This window comes from Phoxinus phoxinus, assembly GCF_949152265.1.
Source record: "Phoxinus phoxinus genome assembly, chromosome: 20".
In the NCBI taxonomy this organism is placed as follows: Eukaryota; Metazoa; Chordata; class Actinopteri; order Cypriniformes; family Leuciscidae; genus Phoxinus; species Phoxinus phoxinus.
Window position 1 is genome coordinate 19,207,372 of NC_136895.1, and position 7,888 is coordinate 19,215,259.

Sequence of the window (7,888 nt, forward strand, 5' to 3'; positions counted from 1 at the left end):
CGCCACAGAATAAAAAGGTAATTGCGGCTTTTTATCGAACAATTCTAACTTTTGTCTCACAATTGGGATTTTACATCTCACAACTCTGACTTTGCGGGACATAAAGTCGCAATTGCGACTTATAAAGTCATAATTGCGTGATATAAAGTCGTAATTGCATGTTATAAAGTCAGAATTGTGAGATATAAACTCGCAGTTTTCTTTTAAAATGTTTTATTCTGTGCCGGAAACAAGCTTCCATAGTGCAAGTCAATGGCGTTCAAAAGTACAACATTGGACCCCATTGACATTCATTGTGAATAAATGACTAAATAACATGACGAACTAAAAAATTCATTCCGTTTGAATGAATATTTCTGGGTTTACTACAAGATAATCATATCAGAGTAGCAGACAGTAGTGAGTTGCATTGTTAGCATAGCAACATGCTAGTGTTTCATGGCTACTTAAATGAGAAAATCTGCCTAGAACAATAGTCCTGGAGCTTAAGGATGTTTTAGACATCAGCTCAAATAACGCACAACTTATACAATTTTATATGTTATAGTGTTTAAACAAAAATGCTATCAGCACATTTCTGACTTCCATTGTAAGTGAATTAATGTGAACATGATGGTTTGTTTTTGAATCTGAGGGAGGAGTTGAAATGGTTTTCTGTGGTTACTGATAGCTTGTCACATCTTGTATTTAACCCAGTACGTTCCTTTAAAAGTATGTGCCGTGTCTCTGTAAACCACCGAGAACGATTCATGCTGTTTCTGTTATTATCTGCTTGTATCGTCACACAGAGGGTATTTGTGCAGGCTGCAGTAGTTTTCATTGCCCGCGCTGCATTCTCAGGCATTGACTGAGGTTTTTCTGTCTGGGAACTGAACTATGGGAAACACACAGGGGTATTCAAGCGGCCACATCCTTATCTGGACTTCTGTTTGAGCTCCAAGGTCACGCGGTGACGCTGGGTAGCATGTTGTCGTACCTGGTTGCAAAATAAACACAAAAAAACTTGAGAATTTTTAAAGTAAGTAGGCATTTGAGAATAAAAGTATCGCAGTTTGACTCTCAGGAGATCACATGATAATATTCAGACCAGTTAGTGGCGGTTTTCCGTGTAAGTGTCGAGCTGGAAATGTATCCGCAGCCAGCGTAATCTGTAAAACATGTCACAGTGGGCAGCTCTTCTCAAGGGTTTGGGCCTCTTCCAACGTTCTGTTAACATTAAAACCCAAGAGCAACGGAACATTTATAAAAATGGACTGGCACAGACACACACACACACACACACACACACACACACACACACAATGATGCAAGGCTTTGTAAAAAACAATTTAAACAGAACCAGTGCTGCTTAGCAAGGGTGTGTGCTTCAAAAAACATGTGTGTGGCATGGCACACATGGAGAACAGTGTCACATCTGGGGACAATTAAAAAGAAGAAAGAGAATGAAAGATGGCTTTACTGTATACAGGGTATCACAACTCTGACTTCAGAATCCAATATGGCTGCTCAGCGCATCAACCATAGTGAAACAATAGTAATATATTGTTGATTTCACTTTTGTCTCCAACTCTGTGGTACACACAGTAACCTCTATCTGTGGACATGATACTGTGGAAAATAAAGTTTTTTATGTGTTTGTATTCCAAAAGAGCAATAACAACAAAGGTTTGCTGGGCGTGTCCATCTTCCTCCTTCTAGTTCTACCAGAAAGACTCGGGAGATAAATTGATATAACAGCGTATATTTATTAACAGCCCAGCAAGCATGAATTTATAAAGTTCTTTGGCGTAGGCCCCGTCCTTAGAGAGCAATGCGAGGGTAGCGGAATCTGCATATCCTGCCTGAAGACGAAGGCAGGGGCGCAGCCGACCCCCCCTGGAGGTTAAGGAAGGGACCATCCTGGTGGTGGTGGGGAGGATGAAGGGGAAGGTACCATCTTGGTGGTGGTTGGGGAGGATGGAGGTACTTGGCAGCGTCAGCATCTGCGAACTCAGACGAATGTAAGTACCGATCTTTTATACTGTGAGTGTTAGCACATGATTGGTTAGGAGAGAAGTAATACGTGGCACGCTGATTGAGTCTTCCTGGCAGAACCTACGCTAAAGCTGTCATTTAAATTGAACGCAGTGAAATTATTGCCTATAGCCGTGTTCCACTAAACTGAAGCTGTCATATCAGCTATTCAATCAATTCCCAATAAAATTAGGTGCCTCCCTACATTTTTTCTCATCAAATATCTAGCATTCAGAAATACATCACATTACAGAATAAAATGAGTTTTGATACCTTATTTCGGCCAAAATGCAATTCAGAATTTCAATCATCCTTCATGAATGGGAAGTAATCCCAGAATGCATTGCATGCTCAATGAAAAATATTTCAACCCTGACAAACTTCAATCTAACTCATAATGTTACACATTTATATGCTTGTTAGAGTATCACCTACCTGGTCTTATGAGAAAAATTTAGCTGTTTTACGAGTTGGCAATTCTTCGAGGTAGTGGTACGTACGGAAATGTGATTTTTAGAAAAAAGTAAGTATGAAGGTCCACCCGTAAACCTAACTGTCAGTTAGGCGTGAGGGGATCCTATGAACACTTACAAATTAGATCGTACAAATTAATTTGACTTCATTCGCCAAAATGTAAATTCTTCGTTAGCTTAGCAACATGTTAACGGCTAGCACTGGTGAATTTAGTCTGTGGGAGTTGAGTTATAGAGTTTGAGCGCATGCAAAGTTCTAAATCTGTAACTTATGGGGTCCCATTTCAGATATGACGTTGTTTGGCAGTAGTAGCTTATTAGGGTTTTAAAAAGAGCTGAGGCCTCAGACTCTGAATGCTTAGAGTAAAAAGTGCCTATTTAGCATTAAAAAAACAATTGCACAGGGCTGAAATGCATTGTGCAAGCTGGGGAATGAACATGCTGATTTATTCGATTGCCCTCAGTGCCATTTCATTTCCCTTTGTCAGAGAGGCACACACACTTCTGATAGATATGAGCCTCCATTTCGGCGGCCATGACTTCAGATACAGCTTCTGGAAAATGGCCTAATCCCTGCAGCCAACGTCTTAGGTTTGAGACATTTCTTGTGCTTTAAATTTAGTTGCCTTCTTGAAAGCAATTACCCAACCAGAATGTAATTGATTTCCATGAAATGTGACGTTCGACTGGACACGTTTGGAAAAATCAAATAAAAATCAATCTCTGCTTATCAGATTTTTTACTTTAGATCCGTGGGCCTCAAGCTGGGAAACCGCGTGAAAATATTGATGGCTTAGTGTCGTCCTTTTGCATTCGTGATACGCGCTGACATTTTGAAAGCTTCCTGGGAGCCGTGAACTCTCAGCGGAAGCAAGGTTATAGTGAAGCGAAATGAATTGCCTTTCAACATTGCTCATTCTCCTTCAGGGTGTACACAAACAAATAAGAATAACTGTCAATGTTATTGTTTTAGATGGATCGTCAGGCCAGTGTGCAGGTACACACAATGATGTTCTTGATTTTAAGGTACTTTCTTACTGACAAAGAGACATTTTAAGGTACTTTCTTTACCTTCAAGGAGTCCTATTTTTATTTTTTATTTTTTAAACCTTCTTTAGTATGTGATGTTCCTGTTTGAGCATGAAAAAGGCCTGCAAAGTTACAAAGCACAAAGTCACTCCAAAGGCAGTTATTCTCTATATCAGCAAACATTGTTTCTGAACTCCCCGAAACGCCTCGATTGTAGTCTTGAGTTTTATTTTTGGAACGTACGCGTCACAATATTCCTCATTTAAATAATTCCCGCCCAAGCCATACACAAAATAAGGAGGGAAGGCCTGTTTGAGTTAGTTAGTAGTGTGTTGAAACTCACGGTTATGGTAAGGGGCGTGACATTTTCAAAACATGCTCAACGTTGTCAATCACTGGTCCAGCCGACCAATCAGAGCACATTGCGCTTTTCAGAAGGAGGGGCTTCATAGAGACAGGCACTAAACAGAGCGTTACTGACAGAATGTGAAGATAGGCGCAACAACGTAAATTATGTGAAAAATAATGGGGTTTTTTAAAACAATCAAGCAAGAAAACCTATTCTAGACCTCAAAAACAAAATCAAGACTTTGAAAAAGGAAATAACAGGTCCCATTTTACCATCCACATAATAAACAGCACTTTCAAGACTAGCCTGGCCTAGCCTAGGAGTGATTTACTTCAACTACTGTAAGAAGTCGTCACAACCACATGAGGTTCTTTGGAGCCTAAAAAGACCGCTTCATCAGCCTAAAACAGTGGCCACAAAGCTTCTCTAAACATGTGGAGCCTAAGCCTCTTGTTCAATCTATTGGCTAATTAGCGCTTGAGTCGCTATCCGTCCAGGGACGTTCAAAAGACCATTGACTGCCATGGCAACGTGAATATGTCATGATACTGGGGCTTTGTCTCTTTGCTAAAGCGTCAGTGGGACTGTCTCAATCTTAATTAGACACAGGGATGACTCAGATGCAACTTTAGATTCAGAGTTTAAGGCGAGACACGGCAGGCAAAAACATCGGGGTTTTTTTCACTGGTCAATTTTGAGATTTTAGGCTATTTGTCTTCAATAACATGTCTTCTTTCAGACTTGTGGTGAAAAAAAGTCCAAAATACACATTTAGGTCTTTATTTCACTACACTTTGTCTATTTGCGTCTATAGATTTCTTCGAAATTCAGCAAAAGTTGGCGTTCTAAATCAACGCGCTGCTCCGCGATCTCTGTGTTCTTCCTTTAATCACGCACATGTCTGTGAAGCTCTCTCTCTCCTGTACAATGCTGTCGGATCCAAATATGGTCATTTCCTTTTAATCAGCAACCAATCGTGAAAGTAAAATGGGCATTTAACCCTAAAAGCAAAATCTCATTGGCTGATGTCAATTTCTGACAACGTGATTGGTTCAGATGCATCACGTGATGCGCTCTGACACTTAGATGTGTGTTTTTGACTGTTTTTCTGCTCAGTTAAAGGCCATAAATGCTGTGTTTATAAGTTTTGATGTGATTTAGGTGGTTTGTATTGTTGTTGCTAATTATTTGATAAGATATTGTGTCTGTAAATAGTTGTTTCTACTAAAAAAGTATGATTTTTTACATTACAAATCTTTAAATGCCTTTTTCTCAAAATGGTTTTTTTGTCATCCTCCAGTAGAAACATCTCAGCCTATGTAGCACCGATGTACACCAAATTTTCCAGTTATACACTTAGCAGTATTCTGAAGATATGTTCAGAGGGATTTGTTAATAAATCATTCCTGGCCTTATTTATGGGACATTTGAATCCCAAAAATATGGCGAAAATCGATTTTTTAAGGCTATGGACAGTATATTTAGATTTCCTGAAAGCATATATCCTGAAATCCCTCTGAACATCTTTTTTCATCTTGTGTGTAAACAAAATGAAAAAAGAATTTTGCACCTGGCTTTATCATATGTTCAGATCTATCTACCGAAAATATATGCAAAAGTGTGCATATTTAATGAGATAATACCTAATTTGCATAATTAAACATACAAATTTCAAAAACTTGTAATACATTTTTTTTATGAACTTGTGTAAGTAGTAATCAACTGAGGAAGTGTCATGGTGATATCTATTATTTTTATATTGTACCCTATTCACCTGTAGTGTCTCGCCTTAAGCCCTACGTGCACATAAAACGTGCTAAAAATAGCTAAACATTTCATAGATATTTCACAACACATGCTCCAAGCTAATTTTCTACTCCCACTTTTTGATGAGATGTCAAACCACATTAAAAATGAGTGGACTCTACTGAATGAGTGGTCTCAGATCTGGTTAGCATAATGCTAGCTGATTAGCCTGCTGGTTTAGCTACCTCTACTACAAAAGTGTAACTATAGATGCTATAGAAAATATCAATGTCAAATATTTTTTGAAAAGGCTTTGAGTAGAAACGTCAAGCTAATTTACGTGTCTCTCAGACACAACGTTTTAACGAGACAGAAAACTGCTCTCAGATCAATGACCGGAATGACTCGGTGAAAGATTAGAGACTGGAGATGGCAACAATTACGGGATGACAAAAGCTCTTCCGATCACTGCATTGTGCGTGTGGCCCAGATGATTTCCACATGCTGAGTCCATCTGCTGGTCGTTAGATAGTGAAGTACTTACAGATCTTTGCTGTAAAAACATAAACGGAGAGTTAAGTGTGTTAAAAATGTGTATTGTAGAAATGTTAAAAGACAAAAGTCACTGGGAGAAGTTCAAAACTTTAACAGTTGGACCCAGGACGTCAAATTTAATTGGTTTTCTTTGGTAGATGCCGTTAAAACACTTTTCTGGGGCCAAAAAAATTAGAATCCATATTCTGCTGAAATAATTACGTGCAACTAACCCTAAACCAAACCAAACCCTATAGTAAGTACATCATTATTATTATAATAACTCAGTACTTAAATGTATAATTACAGTATAACAATGTAATTACAGTGTAACACAGACACCTTAAAATAAAGTGTAACCCTTTATTTTAAGGTGTCTGTGTTACAGTGTACCTATACATTCTATCAACTATCACAAATAAACGTGTATATACACACCAGAATATATGTTGTACTGTATATATATATGGTACATACAATATTATATTTGGTTAGTTGACCATTTTAGCAGACTGTTATTTTTAGTATCATTAATATACTATTATAGTTAATATTTAATTTATAATAGGTAATTTGTAAATTAATAATAGTTAATTTGTTAATATTTTGAGAATACAGTATATTGTGCTTGCTATAGGCTGTTGCTGTGCAGTTGCTAAGGTACGCGGGGTGGTTACTACGGTGTTGCTATGCAGTTACTAGGGCATTCTGAGGGGTTTCCAGGGTGTTGCTATGTGGTTGCTAAGGTACTTAGGGTGGTTGCTAGGGTACTCAAGAGTGGTTACTGGGCTGTTACGTATTATCACACTCCAAGCTGCTTAAGATACCATGCTAGTGTATAGGTAACATCAGTAGCCCTGCCTGCTAGCTGTAGGTAACACTGCTAAAACAAAAATAAACGAGAACTGGTTTCAAATAGGCATTACAAATAGCTATCTTTTGGGGTTCATCCAAGTCGCATATTTCCAGTTCGTAATTTCCCATTGAGATGAATGTGAATGCTAACAGTTAGCTTTTTCCAGAGATATTAGAAAGCATTAGCAGAAGCTATTAGGACTCTTGAAATCGTATTAAATGGCCCCTGCTGGCCGGTTCTCTCTATTAGCAAATAGTGAGCCATTCAGTATAGTTGACAAATTTTGTTTACCGAAGCATCATTACACGTTGTTTACTAATGGTTTCTTGCAGCAGACTATTTATACTCCGCCGGCACGCAGAGAAGAAAATAAAACAGATTTGCTTGCAAATCCGCGCGCTATAATCGAAAAATCACTCAAGCATTTGGTAGCTTGTTTAATGTAGTCTTTTAATATTAAAGAACAACATTTATTCGCAGCGAGATATATTCACACTTACTGGAGTTTATCTGGTCCATTTCACAAGCCCCCGGTATATACGCCAAGCAAAGAAGTCTATCTTTCTCTCTCTCTCTCTCCCTGGACCGTATTATCAGCTGTTTGATGGAGTGAAGCGGCCTGAAAGCACGGCTCAGAGCTAGAAGGACCCTTCAGAAATCACTGCTCATATGCAGGAGAGGAGAGAGAGAGAGAAAGACAGAGAGACACAGAGACAAAGCATTCCATCCTGTCAGGTTGCCACAGTAACATCCATAATCCATGACAATGTGACCTGATAAAACAGGCCTTACTGACAGGTCTGGCAGACGCATGGTGAGACGCTTGTATCTCTTTTCCACCGAGAGATGAGAGGTCTTCTCTCTGCATGACACTGTTGCTTTATTTCA

At 38.8% G+C, this 7,888-nt stretch overlaps 1 long non-coding RNA gene across 3 annotated transcripts in view; it reads right to left on the reverse strand.

Moving 5' to 3' along the window:
- Positions 1-362: 362 nt before the first annotated feature.
- LOC306988548 overlaps positions 363-7,888 on the reverse strand; it is a 16,804-nt gene continuing 9,278 nt past the window's right edge. For 2 of the 3 annotated variants that reach the window (XR_013795429.1, XR_013795430.1), the window contains exons 2-4: positions 7,797-7,888; positions 7,501-7,661; positions 363-1,206 (exon numbers count right to left, since the gene is read on the reverse strand). The exon at positions 7,797-7,888 is cut by the window's right edge and continues 22 nt beyond it. This is a non-coding gene — a long non-coding RNA (uncharacterized lncRNA). Of the gene's footprint in view, positions 1,207-7,500; positions 7,662-7,792 lie in introns of all 3 variants that reach the window. The other variant, XR_013795431.1, reaches the window with a different exon arrangement.